Source organism: Equus asinus, chromosome 21 (genome assembly GCF_041296235.1).
Source record: "Equus asinus isolate D_3611 breed Donkey chromosome 21, EquAss-T2T_v2, whole genome shotgun sequence".
Classification (NCBI taxonomy): domain Eukaryota; kingdom Metazoa; phylum Chordata; class Mammalia; order Perissodactyla; family Equidae; genus Equus; species Equus asinus.
The window spans coordinates 48,214,194-48,233,772 of NC_091810.1; the positions used below are offsets into that span (position 1 = coordinate 48,214,194).

Consider the following 19,579-nt stretch of genomic DNA (forward strand, 5'->3'; position numbering starts at 1 on the left):
CAGTAATCAAAATAGTGTAGAACTGGTATAAGGATAGACATACAGATCAATAGAATATAATTAAGAGCCAGAAATGAATCCTAACACATGTAGTCAACAGATTTTAACAAGAGTGCCAAGACTATTAAATTCAGGGAGGGGAAACTGTTCAGCAAATTGTGCTAGGAAAACAAAATCCACATGCAAAAGAATGAAGTTGGATCCTTACCTTACACCATATACAAAAATAAACTCAAAATGAATCAAAGACCTAAATAAAAGAGCTGAAACTATGAGACTCTCAGAAGAAAATATAAGGGCAAATATTCCTAACATTTGATTTGGCAATGGTTTCTCAGATATGACACCAAAAGCACAAAAAAAGAAAATAAATTAGACTTCATCAAATTTAAAAGCTTTTGTGTATCAAAGGACACTATTAAGAGAGTGAAAAGACAGTGCACAGAATGGCAGAAAATATCTGCACATCATATGTCTTAAAAGGCTTTAATATACAGAATATATGAACAAGTCCTATAGCTAAACAAAAATAAAAATAAAAAATAAACCCAATTCAAAAACGGGCAACAGACTTTAATAGACATTTCACCAAAGAAGATATAAAAATGGCCATAAGCACATGAAAAGATGCTCAACATCATTAGTCATTAGAGAAATGCAAATTAAATTCACAAGATACCACAACACACCCACTAGGATGGCTATTATTTTCCCCCCCAAAAAAAACCCAGAAAATAGTAAGTGTTGGCAAGGATGTGGAGAAATTGGAACCCTTGCACATTGCTGGTGGGAATATAAAATGGTGCAGCTGCTATGGAAAACAGTTTGGCGGTTCCTCAAAAAGTTAAACATAGAATTACCACATGATCCAAGAATTAAACTCCCACATATTACCGAAAAGAACTGAAAACAGGGACTCAGATACTTGTATATCAATGTTCATTGCAGTGTTATTCACAATAGCCAAAAGATGGGAACAACCTAAGCGCCCCTGAGCGTCCTGCAACAGATTAGTGGATAAACAAAATGTCACAAAGACACTTAACACACATGGAATGCTATTCAGCCACAAAAAGTAGTAACGTTTTGATACATGATACAAGATGGATAAACTTTGAAAACATCATGCTAAGTGAAATAAGCCAAATACAAAACAAGTACTGTATGCTTACACTAATATGAAATATCTAGACTTGGGGTAGGGGACAGATGGAGAATTATTGTCTAATGGGGTTGGGGTTTTGTTTGGGATAATGAAAAGTTCTGAAAATAGATAATGGTGATGGCTACAGAACATTATGAATGTACTCAAAAAATGGTTAAAATGGTAAATTTTATGTTAGATTTTACCACAATTTTTTTTAAAAAGCTATTACAGTAAAAAGAAAAACCCAGATATGGGGCATGACATTTTAAGACCAATCGAAAACATGGCTTAAATAAATTAATGATTCCACAACTTCAACAACAACTAAATAAGACCAACAGTAACAGTCTAATTTTAAACAGGCAAAAATATTTCAACATTCACTCCAAAGAAAGTAAACAGATGGCACATAAAAAGATGCTCAACATCATGAGTCACTAGGAAATGCAAATCAAAGCCACAACGAGATATCACTACACACCTACAGATGGCTAGAATTAAAAAGACTGACCATACCAAATGTTGGCAAGAACATGGAAAAATTGAAATTCTCATATACCGCTGATGGGGATGTAAGATGGTACTATCATTTTGGAAGGAAGTTTGGCAGTTTCTTAAAAAGTTAAGCTCAAATTTACCACATAATCCAGGCATTCCACTCCTATGTATTTCTCCAAGAGAAAAGGAAAAAGACAACCATTCCAAGATCTATACAAGATCTATACCTTTATTTGTAAAAGTAAAAAACTGGAAACAACCGAGATGTGCATCAACAGATGAATGGGTAAATTGTGGTATGTCCAAACAATGGAATACTGTTCAGCAAAAATAAGCAATGAACTATTAGTACATGCAACAACTACAAAGATAAATCTCAAAATAACTAAGCAGGCAAAAGAAGAGTACGTATAGTATGACTGATTTATGTAAAACTTTAAAAAATGCAAACCAACCTACAGTGACAGAAAGCAGATAAGTGGTTGTTTGAAGATGGGGGAATGGGCAAGACGGGAAAGGAAGAATGAAGGGGTGGGCATAAAGAAACTCTGAGGGGTAATTACAGGGATGGAGTCAAGGGTAATTAGATATGTCAAAACTTACACTTTAAATAGGTGTAGTTTATTGCATGTCAATTTTAACTCAATAAAGAGGTCTTTTAAAAAGCAGTCAAGGTGAACTAAGATGGCTCACTTAAAACACAAGTTTAATTGTCAGTCATATAGAGAAGGAAACAGGTACCAGATTGTTCAATTGGCCAGAACTAGGTCACAGAACTAGTAGGAAGTAAGGTCACAGAACTAGTAGGAAGTAAAACCAGGATTCAAATCCAGGACTGTGTAGTAATCAAGACCTTCCTTTTTTTTTTTTTCCCAAAGATTTTATTTTTTTTCCTTTTCCTCCCCAAAGCTCCCCAGTACATAGTTGTATATTCTTAGTTGTGGATCCTTCTAGTTGTGGCATGTGGGACGCCACCTCAGCATGGCTTGATGAGCGGTGCCGTGTCCGCGCCCAGGATTCGAACTGACGAAACACTGGGCCGCCTGCAGCGGAACGCACGAACTTAACCACTCTGTCACGGGGCGGGCCCCAAGACCTTTCTTTTTATATTTCTTTTGAAGGAAGAGAAGCATATGAATGGATAGACATCCATTCAACAAATATTTACTAAATCCCAGCACTATTCTACTCTGGGGATATAGCAGTGAACAAAAACTCTTGCACCTGTGGAGCTTAAACATTCTAGAAATAGAAAGGTTATAAACAAAAATGTATGATACGTCAGACGGTCAAGTAAAGGCTAAGGAGAAAAACAAAATGAAGTGTTAAGCAACATGTGGTTCAATTTTAAAAGGCAGAAATGTTTGAAGGAAGATACTGCAGAACAATGCAAAAGACACAGTCACAAAGGTGAAAAGGACAAGTATGCAGGAGCAACAAAATGACTTGGTTGGTCTATAAATAACATAAAATAAAAACAATTAAAAAAAAAGAAAGATAGGGGGCCAGCCCAGTGGCACAGAGGTGAGGTTCATATGTTCCACTTCAGGCGGCCCGGGGCTTGCAGGTTTGGATCCCTGGCGTGAACCTATGCACCACTTATCAGGCCATGCTGTGGCAGCTGACCCACATATAAAATAGAGGAAGATAGGCAGAGATAGGAGAGCAGGGCCAGTCTTTCTCAGCAAAAAGAGAGGATTGGCAGCAGATGTTAGCTCAGGGCTAATCTTCCTTAAAAAACAAAAAAAGGCAAAAGATACATTGGTAGACTGACTTCAACCTAAAAATATATTTTTTTTTAATTTAGTGCAATTCCCTGGTCTACACCTGTTCTGCATAAAGGAGAGTTATCCCATTCCCCATAATAGGTCAATGAGAAAATAAGACAGCAAGATGATACAAAAAACTGAAAGAGACGAATATTAGAGAAAATTACTAGGCTAGAGGATATTTTAAAGTCTACAATACTAAATCGAAATAAAATCCCCAAAAACTCAAGCATAAGAAGATGACTTAAAAAGTTGGTACAATAATCACAGCACACAATCTCAACATGCTGTTTATTCAGCGGGCAAACTGTCATTATACAGTAGCATAATTACAGAGAACTGTTTCTGTCTGGAAGTACAAAAAATATGATTTAAAAAAAAAACCTAGCAACCATACACTGAGATCTGAAATATGATAGTGTAAGACAAGGGATGCTAAATCACAAACCTAGAAAATTAACACAAACCAGGCTCATTAAGCACAGTAGATAGACTTAAAATAAGCAATAAAAATAAAGTGATACTTTAAGGCAGGAAAAAAGAACCTACAATTTTCTATTGTGATTTGTAAACAGTCCCTCACCGTAACTAACTGCATTAAACGCCAACAATGACAAAATGCTGGGATTCAAAGGGTGAATCTAATCTTCACCTATGACAGAAAACAGGATAAATCCCCTAAATCACTTCTCTTTAAAATCTAACTTCATGCCTCAAGTAGAGAAAAGCGCCTGAGAATTTGATGAAAGTTATGGCCACTCCTTGAGAACAATGCACATTAAGTTCACTGATATCCATAGAAAGCAGCCACTGATTTCTAAAAAGATCACAAGTATTTAACACTCTTGATCTTTAATTTCTGGGTCACGCATTCAAAAAACAAGGCTTCGTGGTTCTTTACAGGGAAAAGCTCTTCAGAACCTACACTACACAGATATTGTATGAAGCTTCCCAACACCTGAGAAGGAATTCCTTCATGAATTACTGGGTTAGATAGGTTGGGAAAGTTAAAAATCCTCACTTTCTCTATTCTAACATACAGTTGAGCCACAAAATATAAAAATTTAAATTCCAAAGGAAGCTAGCCAAATACAAGTATCTAATTTAACTCTCTCCTAAAATCTAACTGAAACCACAGTTAAGAAAAAAAATTGTTTTTAATTCTGTAACCCATGAAGAAAATGGAAAAGGAAACAAAACCTAAATAACTTTAAAAGCTGAAAAACAGATGGGCAAGTCTGAGAAAATCAAACTCATACCAATAGTAGAAAGAACCAACCCAATTTACACCTCAAAATCCTTAACAGGCTCAGTAACAGGTGACTGGAAGTGGCAAGAAGGAGGAAGGGAGGACTTCAAAGGAGGCGGTAAAATAAGAAAAGACTGATTTAAAATTGTCCAGACAGCATTTAGATCATTAAATTCACCTCTATCAATCTATATCTCAGTGTATCCCTTTTCCTCCACTCAGGAAAATGACTAGAAGTTTACTCTCTGGAAGAGTAAGTGGATTTTTACTCTGGTTTGGATGACACCAGGCGCATCTGGGGATGAACACAAAAAGCAGAAGGATTATGTGAACATACACAGAAAAAATTCCAGCCCTCTTCCAACTCTGGCTCTCAGAATTCTCTTATCCAAGGCTTATACCCTTCAGGCCTTCTCATGCTATCCATTTAGAGTTAATGGAAAGGGCCCCCAAGGACCCAATATACTGCATGAAAATAAGCCCACGCTAAGGAACATGCTGAGAAATTTGTGAACATATTGTGAAATCCCAGAACACTGGGAGCAGAACAATGGTTCTATTAATAAGTTCCCAAATAGAAAAATAGATTGTACCCAAAAGATCAGGAATCACAGACTTTTTTATACTAACACTGCAAGCCAGAAGACAATGGAACAATGCCTTGAAAATACTGAAGGAAAATGATTTCTAACTCAGCATTCTATACCTAGCTAAACTACAAATAAGGATTCAGGATAAAATGATGACATTTTCAGACATGCAAATAACTTACACACTGTAGAAAAAAATGTAAACTGAAAACAATTTGGCATTATCTTCTCAAATTGGACTGTGCATATACTAGAACTCAGCAATTCTCTCCTACTCACATACCCTAAGAAAAATACACATGTATGCCAGGAGACAACACAAGAAGGTTCAGAGCAGCACCATTCTCAGTAACAAAAGAGTGGGAAAAAAATAGTATCAACTGACAGAAGAATGGATTAATGAAGAATAACACATTAGAGCTACACACAACACTGTTGAATCTTAGACTTACATTAATTTTTTATTTTTAAAATTATAAGTTGAAATTTTTTTCAGCACATAGTTCTATGAATTTCAGCACATGCATATATTTGTGTTACCATACCCACAAACAACATTCACAACAGTTCCATCACCCAAAAAAAACTCCCTCATGCTATCTCTTTATAGTCACCATAGCAATCACTAACATGTTTTCTACCACTATAGTTTTGCCCTTTGGAGAATGTCATAAAAACAGAATCATATAGTCTGTAACCTTTTTGATTGACTTCTTTCACTCAGCATAACTCCTTTGAGTAGTTGCATTTATCAACAGTTCATTCCTTTTAATTGGTGAGTAGTACTCCATTCTATGGACATACCACACTTTGTTTATTCACCCAAGTCCCAAACTGACCACTGAGTGATGCAGACATGAACAGATTTGATACCAATGGCTCAGCTCATTGACTATTGGTATGTCTTCCTTTGTGAAGGCTCTGTTCAAATCTTCTGTCCATTCCTTTTAATTGTGTTATTACTGAGTTTTGAGGTTACAAGTCATTTACCATATAAATGTTTTGCAAATATTTACTCCAGGACTGTGGCTGCCTTTTAGTTTTCTTTACTGTGTCTTTCAAAATGCAAATGTTTTTAATTTTTATTAAGTACATTTAACCAAGTTTTTTCCTTTTATAGTTCGTGCCTCTTGCGTGCTATTTGTCTTAATCTTTGTCTAACTCAATGTCACAAAGATATTCTTCTGTATTTTCTCCTAGAAAGTTAATAGTTTTAGCTCTGACACATTTCAAATTAATTTTGCCTTGAGAAAAGATTGAGGTTCTTGCTTTATACAGAAATCCAGATGTTCCCACACCATTTATTGAAAAGACAGTTCATTCCCCCACTGATTGCCTTGGCACATTTGTCAAAATCAATTGAGCATATGAGTATGGGTCTAATTCTAGATTCTATCCAATTTCATTGATCTATATGTCTATACTTAATGCCAATACTACATTGTCTTAATTTACAGTAGATTGATAGTAAGTCTTCAAATCAGGTATTCGAAGTCCTACAATCTTACTTTTCCTTTTCAAGATTGCTTTTACTGTTCTATGTCCATTGCCTTTCCATATAAATTTTAAAATCAACTTCTCATTTTCTTAAAAAAAAAAAGTCTCCTAAGGGTCAACATCACTATGATACCAAAGCCTGACAAGGACAGCACAAAAAAGGAGAACAAGAGGCCAATATCACTGATGGACATAGATGCAAAAGTTCTCAACAAAATTTTGGCAACCCAAATTCAGCAATACATCAAAAGGATCATATGTCACGATCAAGTGGGATTCATTCCAGGGACATAGGGATGGTTCAATATCCGCAAATCAATCAACGTGATACACCACATCAACAAATTGAGGAATAAAAACCACATGATCATCTAAATAGATGCAGAGAAAGCATTTGACAAGATCCAACAGCCATTTATGATAACTCTTAACAAAATGGAAATAGAATAAAGACCATATATGACAAACCCACAGCCAACATCATACTCAATGGGCAAAAACTGAAAGCCATCCCTCTGAGAACAGGAACAAGACAAGGATGCCCACTATCACCTCTCTTATTCAACATATACTGGAGGTTTTGGCCAGAGAAATTAGGCAAGAGAAAGGTATAAAAGGAATCCAAATAGGGAGAGAAGAAGTGAAACTCACTGGTTGCAGATCACTTGATCTTATACATAGAAAACCCAAAAAAATCCATCGGAAAATTAATAGAAATAATTAACAACTACAATAAAGTTGCAGGGTACAGAACCAACTTACAAAAATCAGTTGCTTTTCTATACTCCAATAATGAACTTACAAAAAGAGAACTCAAGAATACAATTCCATTTGCAACTGCAACTAAAAGAATAAAGTACATAGGAATAAATTTAACCAAGGAGGTGAAGGACTTATACAATGAAAACTATAAGACATTACTGAGAGAAATTGATAATCACTTAAAGAGATGGAAAGAGATTTCTTGCTCATGGATTGGAAGTATAAACATAGTTAAAATGTCCATACTACCCAAAGCAATCTACAGATTCAATGCAATCCCAATCAGAATCCCAATAACATTCTTCACAGAAATAGAGCAAAGAATACTAAAATTCATATGGGGCAATCAAAGAACCCAAATTGCTAAGGCAATCCTGAGAAAAAAGAACACAACTGGAGGTATCACAATCCCTGACTTCAAAATGTACTACAAAGCCATAGTGACCAAAATGGCATGGTACTGGTACAAAAACAGGCACACAGATCAATGGGACAGAACTGAGAGCCCAGAAATAAAACCACACATCTACAGACAGCTAATCTTCAACAAAGGTGCCAAGAACATACAATGGAGAAAAGATAGTCTCTTCAATAAATGGTGTTGGGAAAACTGGACAGCCACATGCAAGAGAATGAAGGAAGACTACTATCTCACACTATGCACAAAAATAAACTCAAAATGGATCAAAGACTTGAAGATACGTCCTGCAACTATAAAACTCCTGGAAGATAATGTTGGTAGTACACACTTTGACATTGAATTAAAAAGGATCTTTTCAAATACCATGTCTTCTCAGACAAGAGAGACAAAAGAAAAACAAGCGGGAGTTCGTTAGACTAAAGAGCTTCTGCAATGCGAAAAAAAGTAGGATCAAAACAAAGAGACAACACATCAACTGGGAGAAAATTTTTGCAAATCATGTATCTGACAAGGGGTTAATCTCCATAATATATAGGGAACTCACACAGCTGAACAATAAGAAAGCAAACAACCTGATCAAAAAGTGGGCAGAGGATATGAACAAATTCTTTTCCAAAGAAGATATACAGATGACCAATAAACACATGAAAAGATGTCCAACAACACTAATCATCAGGGAAATGCAAAACAAAACTACACTAACATACCACCATATGCCTGTTAAAATGGCTATAATCACTAAGACTAAAAATAACAAATGCTGGAGAGGATGTGGAGAGAAGGGAATCCTCATACACTCCTGGTGGGAATGCAAACTGGTGCAGCCACTATGGAAAACAGTATGGAGATTCCTCAGTAAACTAAAAATAGAACTACCATATGACCCAGCTATCCCACTATTGGGTATCTACCCAAACAATTTGAAATCAACAATCCAAAGTAACATATGTACCCCTATGTTCACTGCAGCACTATTCACAATAGCCCAGACATGGAAGCAACCCAAGTGCCCACAGACCAATGATTAGATAAAGAAGATGTGGTATATAACATTATCCTGATACCAAAACCAGACAAGGACAACACAAAAAAAGAAAATTATAGGCCAATATCACTGATGAACATCGATGCAAAAATCCTCAACAAAATACTAGCAAATCGAATACAACAATACATTAAAAAGATCATACATCATGATCAAGTGCATTTCATTCCAGGGATGCAGGGATGGTTCAACATCCGCAAATCTATCAACGTGATACACCACATTAACAAAATGAAGAATAAAAATCACATGATCATCTCAATAGATGCAGAGAAAGCATTTGAAAAGATACAGCATCCAATTATGATAAAAACTCTAAATAAAATGGGTATAGAAGGAACATACCTCAACATAATAAAGGCCGTATATGACAAACCCACAGCAAGTATCATTCTCAACGGAGAAAAACTGAAGGCTATCCCTCTAAGAACAGGAACCAGACAAGGACGCCCACTGTCACCACTCTTATTTAACATAGTATTGGAAGTCCTAGCCAGAGCAATCAGGCAAGAAAAAGAAATAAAAGGGATCCACACTGGAAAAGAAGAAGTCAAACTGTCATTCTTTGCAGACGACATGGTTTTATATCTAGAAAACCCTAAAGAATCCACTAAAAAACTTTTAGAAACAATAAAGGAATACAGTCAAGTCGCAGGATACAAAATCAACGTACAAAAATCGGTTGTGTTTCTATGCACTAACAACGAAGTAGGAGAAAGAGAAATTAAGAATACAATCCCATTTACAAATGCAACAAAAAGAAGAAAATAACTAGGAATTAAACTTAAGAGGGGAAAGATCTGTACACCAAAAACTATAAAATATTGTTGAAAAAAATCAAAGACGACACAAAGAAATGGAAAGATATTCCATTCTCTTGGACTGGAAGAATTCACATCATTAAAATGTCCATACTTCCTAAAGCAATCTATAGATTCAACACGATCCCTATCAAAGTTTCAACAACATTTTTCACAGAAATAGAACAAAGAATCCTAAAATTTGTATGGAACAACAAAAGACCCCGAATAGCTAAAGGATTCCTGAGAAAAAAAGAACAAAGCTGGAGGTATCACTCCCTGATTTCAAAATACACTACAAAGCCATACTAACCAAAACAGCATGGTACTGGCACAAAAACAGACACACAGATCAATGGAACAGAATCGAGAGGCCAGAAGTAAACCCACACATTTATGGACAGCTAATATTCGACAAGGGAGCCAAGAGCATATGATGGAGAAAGAAGAGTCTCTTCAATAAATGGTGGTGGGAAAACAGGACAGCCACAGGCAAAAGAATGAAAGCAGACCATTCCCTTACACCATGCACAAAAATCAACTCAAAATAGATTCAAGACTTGAATGTGAGACCCGAAACCACGAAACTTCTAGAAGAAAACATAGGCAGTACGCTCTTTGACATCGGTTTGAGCAGCATATTTTCAACTCCCATGTCTGACCGGGCAAGGAAAACAAAAGAAAAAATGAACAAATGGGACTACATCAAACTAAAAAGCTTCTGCACAGCAAAGGAAACCATCAACAAAACGAAAAGACAACCTAACAATTGGGAGAAGATATTTGCAAACCATATATCAGATAAAGGGTTAATATCCAAAATATACAAAGAACTCATACAGTTCAATGACAAAAAAACCAACAATCCAATTAGAAAATGGGCAAAAGATCTGAACAGAGATTTCTCCGAGGAAGATATACAGACGGCCAGCAGGCATATGAAAAGATGCTCAACATCATTAGCTATCAGGGAAATGTAAATCAAAACTACAATGAGGTATCACCTCACTCCGGTCAGAATGGCTATAATTAACAAGACAGGAAACAACAAATGTTGGAGAGGATGTGGAGAGAAGGGAACCCTAGTTCACTGCTGGTGGGAGTACAAACTGGTGCAACCACTATGGAAAGCAGTATGCAGTATCCTCAGAAAATTAAGGATAGATCTACCATATGACCCAGCTATCCCACTACTGGGTATTTATCCAAAGAACTTGAAAACACAAAGGCATAAAGATACCTGCACCCCTATGTTCACTGCAGCATTATACACAATAGCCAAGACTTGGAAGCAACCTAGGTGCCCATCAAGGGACGAACGGATAAAGAAGATGTGGTATTTACACACGATGGACTACTACTCAGCCATAAGAAATGATGAAATCCAACCATTTGTGACAACATGGATGGACCTTGAGGGTATTATGCTGAGAGAAATAAGTCAGAGGGAGAAAGTCAAATACCATATGATCTCACTCATAAGTAGAAGATAAAAATAACGACAAACAAACACATAGCATTGGAGATTGGATTGGTGGTTACCATAGGGGAAGCAGGGAGGAGGGAGAGCAAAAGGGGTGATTAAGCTCACATGTGAGGGGATGGACTGTAATTAGTTTTCAGGTGGTGAACATGATGTAATCTACACAGAATTCAAAATATATTATGATGTACATCTGAAAATAAACAAATAAAGGAAAGAAAAAAGAAAATAAATAAGTATACGTGTGTGTGTGTGTGTGTGTATACATATACATATGTCTATGTATACATACATAAATTTGTTTCTTGGGCTGTAGCTTCAGTCTCAGTTCAGATCTTTTGTTTGCTGAGCTGCAAGGAATCCGCAAATGCTCAGTTCAGGGACCAGCGAGGATTGTGGAGAGAATTTCAAGATCATCTCTCTGGATCTTTCCTTTCACAATTTCCTCATTTTACTGAGAGACCATAATTATCATTACTCTGCTTTACCCAGCCGGTAAGACTGTGATTTTTCTACCAGGACTCCCACTACCCAACTAAAAGTCATGAAAATGAAAACATACTTCATAGAGTTCTCTCCTCAGAGTGTGTTCTCCACATCAGCCTGCTGACTTCTGCTCACATTCCAGTTACTTTAGGTAGCTGATTTTTTTTACGTTGAAATATCATAGTTTTTTTTGCAACACAGTCATCTATAGGGGTCTTATTTGTCATTATTGAAAACAGAAGCTCTGGACTACCACTACTCTGGTTTTTAAAGAGGATTCATGAATGTTTGTTTCATTACTATGCCTCATAATCTACATATATATTACATATATTCTCCTGTGTTTATAATATTAAGATTTAGAACTTGTTGAAAAATAAAGTTACTGTCAAAATGTTCTAAAATACATTATAGTAGGATGAGATAAAAGAAGTGGAATGAAACTAAACAAAAAGGCCAAGCTGGTTTCTTTTCTCACTTGGGAAATTGGTAAAATGCTTCATCATCTACCATGAGAGAAATATAAGGTAAACGCTCTTTAAAAATTTTATATACAGGGGCTGGCCCCATGGCCAAGTGGTTAAGTTCGCACTCTCCCCTTTGGTGCCCCAGGGTTTCGCTGGTTCAGATCCTGGGCGCGGACGTGGCACCACTAATCAAGCCATGCTGAGGCGGCATCCCACACACACAACCAGGAGGACTTACAACCAGCATATACAATGATGTATTTGGGGGCTTTGGGGAGAAGAAGAAACAAAAAAACAAGATGGGCAACAGATGTTACTTCAGGTGCCAATCTTAAAAAAAAAACGGAAGCAATGGCTGCGGAAGGGATTTTTTTAAAAATTTATATATAAATTGACATATTAAAAATTACCTTTATTTTCTACCCATAAGGAAAAAGAGAAACCAGTAGGAAAGACTTTACTAATCATCGTTAGAAACCTAAATTCACTTGCTACGTCAGCTTTATTCATCACTCACTTACCACTAAGCTTATTAGTATGAAGTGAAGGCTTGCAATTCTGACATGTTTCTATTGGGTTTTTGCTTGTAGTTTCTTTTTCACTAATCCAATTTTAAAGATTTAACAAGATTCGCCACTTGGTTGTAACAAATAACTGTGAACACAGTCTGAGAAAATCATATAATTAAAACAATCTAAGAAAATACCATAAAACAAGTTAGTTTTTTATTCAAGTATAAAAAGATTCCATTTCAAAGTTAATTTTACTTCTATAAAGAAGTATATATTTGTCTATGTATTCTCAGTTCTATATGGAAAAAAAGCTATAAACATTTTAATCCACACAACAATATACTAAAAAGCAAAAGATTAACACATACATCTTTAAAAAGGTAGGAAAGTTTTGTGGCATTTTCACTTCTCTTGGCCCACACTCTACCCAGTGCCATAAGGTTTTGGCATTGAAGATAGAGTAGAACAGTTCCCAGTTCCTTTCCTGAATCCAAATAGAGCAGAACAGTCCTTATTTCAAATTACTATTTACATCTGTTCTAACTCGTCTGGGAGGTAGCTGAAGGACTGATGGAAGGCACTCATCTCTGTTTTGCCTAAACCAGAAGGCAGGCAGAAGCAGCAGTGGCACTAATTGTAAAAGCTGAAAAATGACTATATACCCACAGAAGCCTGGAGCAAGAGATTGTGAGTAATGAGACACACAACAGACCATCTAACATACAACATACGTACAACAGACAGACATATAACACCCCAGAGAGAAAGATGGGGTGAGAATATTTAGGGAAATTACGATACTCAAAAGTAGCCATAGATACAGAAGATTTAGAAAGACACACGCATGGCTAAGGAAGATGGATGCTCAGAGAAGACCTCAAAAGACTTTAAGATTTTACCTTTGGCTGATTCCTAGTCTCAGAAAAACACTGTCTAAGTGTTGTAAGTGTTCAAGATCGCAAATCTGAAAAAGCCAATTCGAAAAGACTGGGGGAGCTCATAGCACTCAAGGAAATTTGTCGAAGTATTAGCTGACCACAGGCTAAAGGAACAAAGATTTGGGTGATTACACACAACAAGGAATAATCTTTGCAAAGCAACTTGAAAAAGTCTCAAAATAAATGGACTACCACAGCTTTCAATGATCAAAAACAAAATAACAACAAACCCTGGACAAGAGGAAGAATGTGATTTCCAGAGTTATGACCTTACACTAGTAAAATAGCCAATTTTCAACAAAAATCACAAGGCATACAAAGAAACAGGAGAATTTGGCCCAGTAAAAGGAGCAAAATGAACTAAGAGAAACTGTCCCTGAGGAAGCCCATGTCAGACTTACAAAACAGAGTAAAACAACTGTCCTAAGTATGCTCACAGGGCTAAGGAAAACATGGACAAACATATAAAGGAAATCAAGAAAATAATATACAATCAAAAGGAGAATACCAACAGATAGATATTTTTAAAAATCCTAGAGCTGAAAACGATAATAAAAATGAAAAATTCACTAGAGGGGTTCAACAACAGAATTGAGAAAGTAGAAAAAGAATCAGTGAACTTAAAAATAAGACTACTGAGGGGCCAACCCAGTGGTGCAACAGTTAAGTTCGCATGTTCTGCTTGAGCAGCCCGGGGTTAGCTGGTTCGGATCCCAGGTGCGGACATGGCACCACTTGGCAAGCCAAGCTGTAGCAGGCGTCCAACATATAAAGTAGAGGAAGATAGGCATGGATGTTAGCTCAGGGCCAGTCTTCCTCAGCAAAAGGAGGAAGATTGGCAGCAGAAGTTACCTCAGGGATAATCTTCCTAAAACAAAAATAATAATAAGACTACTGAACTTAATCAGTCCAAGGAGCAGAAAGAAAAATGAGCAGATCCATCAAACAGACCAACACAGGCACTACAGGAGCCCAAGAAGGAAAAGAGAAAAGGGTAGAAAGAATAGATGAAGAAACAATGGCCAAAAACTTCCCATATTTCACAAAAGTCATGAATCTCTAAATGTAAAAAGCTCAAGAAACCCCCAGTAGGATAAACTAAAATAGACTCAGATACTGACACTATAATCAAACTATCAAAAGCAAAATACAAGGAAAGACTTGAAACCAACAAGAAAGAAGCAACTCATCACATAAAAGGAATCCTCGATAAGATTATCATCTGGAAGCTTGTATCTCTTAATTGCCTTCACCTATTTCATCATTATAAAAAAGTCATGAAGATGTAACGTACAGCATAGGCAATATAATAAATAATATTGTAATAACTTTGCATGGTGACAGATGGCAACTAGACTTATCCAGGTGACGATTCTGTAATGTATATAAATACTGAATCACTATGATGTACACCTGAAACTAACAGACTATTGTATGTCAACTATATTTTAATTAAAAAAAGATTGGAGTGATGTCAGCATCATGAAATGAGCTCTTCCCTTAATCCCTCCCCACTAAGATACAACAAAAAGGACATTCATAAACCAACAGAGGACATTCACACAACACAACAGATGTCTGACATATCCATGCAGCCATACTTCTGAAGGTGGGGCTGCTGGACCCCCCTGAGAGGCAAGTGAAGGAGGTAAGCAGATCTCTTCCTCCACAGTGGCAGTGACCTAGGGCACAGGACCTCACATGGTGGCTGTTGCATGACTCTCAGAGAAGGGAGAAAAGGCACCCCTCAGCAGAAACACTTGTGCTGTGGGAACTGCTTCCCAGCCCAAGGTACCAATCCATGACAGGGTGGCTAAGCAATCATGGGGGCATCCCCACCAAGCAGAGCAGCCCAGGGGACAGTGAGTGCAGAGTGGGACTGCACGGGAGCAAGCAAGCGAAAAAAAGTGCCCTTCCACCCGGACCTGGCACATCAGCTTGGCTGGTTGGCCAGAGCAGGGGATCCCCACCAGAGCACCTGCATCCATACGTGTGACCTGCAAGCCAGAGGTGGCCAGTGGTAAAAGACACACAGGCCCTGTTGGCATAGCTTCCAACAGACAGGCACAACTGCCAAGGGTCATGTTGAGCTCAGAAAACACAGCTGCTGCCCATCCCCCATGAAAGCAGGTAGAATCTGCAACCAGATATTACCACTATGCCATGGCAAAAACCCACCCCATCGAATAGCATGAAGAAGTAGATTAACACTCCAGACCAGAAGGAAAATGACAAGTACCGAGAAATCAATTCTGAAGGCACAGAAATTCACAATCTAAATGACAGAGAATACAAAATAGTTGTCATAAAGAAACTTAATGAGTTACAAGAAAACTCAGAAAGACAGTTTGATAAACTGAGGAATAAAATGAATGAACAGAGAGAATTTGTCATAAAAGATATTGAAACTATAAAAAAAAATCAGAAATGTTGGAAATGATGAACACACTGGATCAGATGAGGAAAAATCTGGAGTCCTTAAAAAACACAGCCGATTTTATGGAGGACAGATTTAGTAATTTACAAGACAGAAATATAGAAATGCTTTAGATGGAAGAAGACAGAGAACTAAAACTAAAAAGAAATTAAGAGATTCTCCAAGAAATATTCAACTTAATTAGGAAATAAGGATTATAGGTATTCCAGAGGGAGAAGGCAGGGAGAAAGGAGCAGAGAGCCTGTTCAAAGAAATAATAGCTGAGAACCTCCCAAACCTGGAGAAGGAGCTAGAATTAAACGTAAATGAAGCTAAGACAACTCCTAATGACATCAATGTAAAAAGACCTCCTCCAAGAAATATATTAGTAAAACTGTCAAAAGTCAATGACAAAGAAAAAATCTTAAGGGCAGCAAGGCAGAAGAAAATAATCTACAAAGGAACCCCCTCCCTATCAGGCTTTCAGCGGATTTCTCAGCAGAAACCTTACAAAACAGAAGAGAGTGGAATAATGCATTCAAAATTCTGAAAGACAAAAACTTTCAGCCAAGAATACTCTATCCAGTGAAAACTATCCTTCAGATATGATGGAGAAGTAAAAACTTTCCCGGATAAACAAAAGTTGAGGGAGTTCATCACCACAAGACTTCCCCTACAAGAAATGATCAAGAAGGCCCTCATACCTTAAAAAAAAAAAAAAAAAAGAAAGAAAGGGTTTACAAAGCCTTGAGCAAGGAGGTAAGGAGACAGACAAAACCAGAAAATTGCAGGTTACCATCAGAACAGGTTAGCAAACACTTAACTATAACATTAAAGGTAAAGGAAAGGAAAGCATCGAAAATAACTATAATCACTTCATTTTAATCATAAATTCACAACAAAAAACAGAGTAAGTTGTGACAACAATAACTTACAGGGGAAAAGGAAAGGGATGGAACCACTTAAACCAAGGAAATAAGAGGTTATCAGAAAATGGACTATCTCATCTATGAGATCTTTTATACAAATCTCACAGTAACCACTAAAAAAATAATGAGAATAGAGATGCAAATGACAAATAAAGAGAAAACTGAGAAAATCATCATAGAGAATCACTAAACAGAATGGGTATTCAGAAATACACAGGACAAGAAACAAGGGAAATACAGAACAACAGGAAAACAAGTGATAAAACAGCAGTATTAAGCCCTCATATATCAATAATCACTCTAAACGTAAATGGATTGAATTCTCCAATCAAAAGCCACAGAGTGGCTGGAAGGATTTAAAAACAAGACCCAACAATATGCTGCCTCCAGGAAACACATCTCAGCTCTAAAGACAAACACAGGTTCAGAGTGAAGAGATGAAAGACGATACTTCAAGCTAATAGCAAGCAAAAGAAAGCAGGTGTTGCCATACTAATATCAGACAAAGTAGACTTCAAGATAAAAAAAGGCAATGAGAGAACAAGAGGAGCAGTATATAATATTAAAAGGAACACTCCACTGGGAGGATAAAACACTTATATATGCACCCAACACAGGAGCACCAAAATACATGAAGCAACTATTAACAGACCTAAAAGGAGAAATTAACAGCAACACAATACTAGCAGGGGACCTCAACACCCCACTTACATCAATGGGTAGATCATACAGACAGAAAGTCAACAAGGAAATAGTGGAATTAAATGAAAAAGTAGACTAGATGGACTTAATAGATATATAGAGAGCACATTCCAGCCAAAAACAGCACAATACACATTCTTCCCAAGTGCACATGGCACATTCTCAAAGACAGACCATATGTTGGGAAACAAGGCAAGTCTCAACAAATTTAAGATGACTGAAATCATATAAATCATCTTTTCTGTCAATAATGCTAGGAAACTAGACATCAACTATAAGAAAAAAGCTGGGAAAGAGATAAATACGTGGAGACTAAAGAACATGCTACTGAACAATCATGAATGAATAAATTAAAAGAGAAATAAAAAATATCTGGAGACAAATGAAAATGAAAATACACCATACCAACTCACATGGGATACAGCAAAAGTGGTCCTAAGAGAGAAATTGGTAGCAACACAGGCTCACCTTAACAAACAAGAAAAATCTCAAATTAGTTACCTTTAACTAAACCTAACAGAACTAGAAAAAGAAGAACACACAAAGCCCCAAGAGGGAAGGAGGGAAATAAGAAAAATTAGAGTGGGAATAAATGAAATAGAAACAAAAAAAAAAAAAACAGTAGAAATGATCAATGAAACTAAGAGCTGGTTCTTTGAGAAGATAAAACCGACAAACCCTTAGCCACAATCACTAAGAAAAAAAAGAGAGAAGGCTCAAATAAATAAAACTGGAAATGAAAGAGGAGAAATTACAATGGATACCACAGAAATACAAAGGATTATAAGAGAATACTAGGAAAACCTATACGCCAACAAACTGGACAATCTAGAAGAAACGGAAAAATTCTTAGACTCATACAACCTCCTAAAATTGAATCAAGAAGAAACAGAGAATCTGAACAGATGAATCACAAGTAAAGAGATTGAAATAGTAATCAAAACTGCCCAAAAAATGAAAGTCCAGGACCAGATGGCTTCTCTTCTCTGGAGAATTCTACCAGACATTCAAAGGCAACTTAATACCTATCTTTCTCAAACTATTCCAAAAAACTGAAGAAGAAAGAACACTTTTTTTTTAAGATTTTTTTTCCTTTTTCTCCCCAAAGCCCCCCAGTACATAGTTGTATATTCTTCGTTGTGGGTCCTTCTAGTTGTGGCATGTGGGATGCTGCCTCAGCGTGGTTTGATGAGCAGTGCCATGTCTGTGCCCAGGATTCAAACCAACGAAACACTGGGCCGCCTGCAGCAGAGCGCGCGAACTTAACCACTCGGCCACGGGGCCAGCCCAAGAAAGAACACTTCTTAACTCATTCTGCAAGGCTAGCATCATCCCAACCCCAAAGCCAGACAAGGACAACACAAAAAGGGAAAATTACAGGCCAGTATCGCTGATGAACACAGATGCAAAAATACTCAAAAACATATTGGCAAACCAAATACAGCAATACATTAAAAGGACCATACACCATGATCAAGTGGTATTTATACCAGGGACATAGGGATGGTTCAACATCTGCAAATCAAGCAATGCCATCACCACATTAACAAAATGAGGAATAAAAACCACATGATCATCTCAACAGACTCAAAGAAAGCATCTGACAACATCCAACATCCATTTATGATAAAAACTCTCAATAAAATGGGTATAGAAGAGAAGTACTTCAACATAATAAAGGGTATATATGACAAACCCACACCTAACATCATAGCCAATGGTCAAAAACTGAAAACTATCCCTCTAATAACAGTAAGCAAGACAAGGTTGCTCACTTTTGCCACTCTTATTCAACATAGTATTGGAAGCTCTAGCCAGAGCAATTAGGCAAGAAAAAAGAAATAAAAAGGATCCAAACCAGAAAGAAA

At 36.9% G+C, this 19,579-nt stretch overlaps 1 protein-coding gene across 13 annotated transcripts in view; it reads right to left on the reverse strand.

The window, feature by feature from the left end:
* DOCK3 (dedicator of cytokinesis 3) overlaps positions 1–19,579 on the reverse strand; it is a 438,078-nt gene that overhangs the window by 384,578 nt on the left and 33,921 nt on the right. The window lies entirely within an intron of this gene.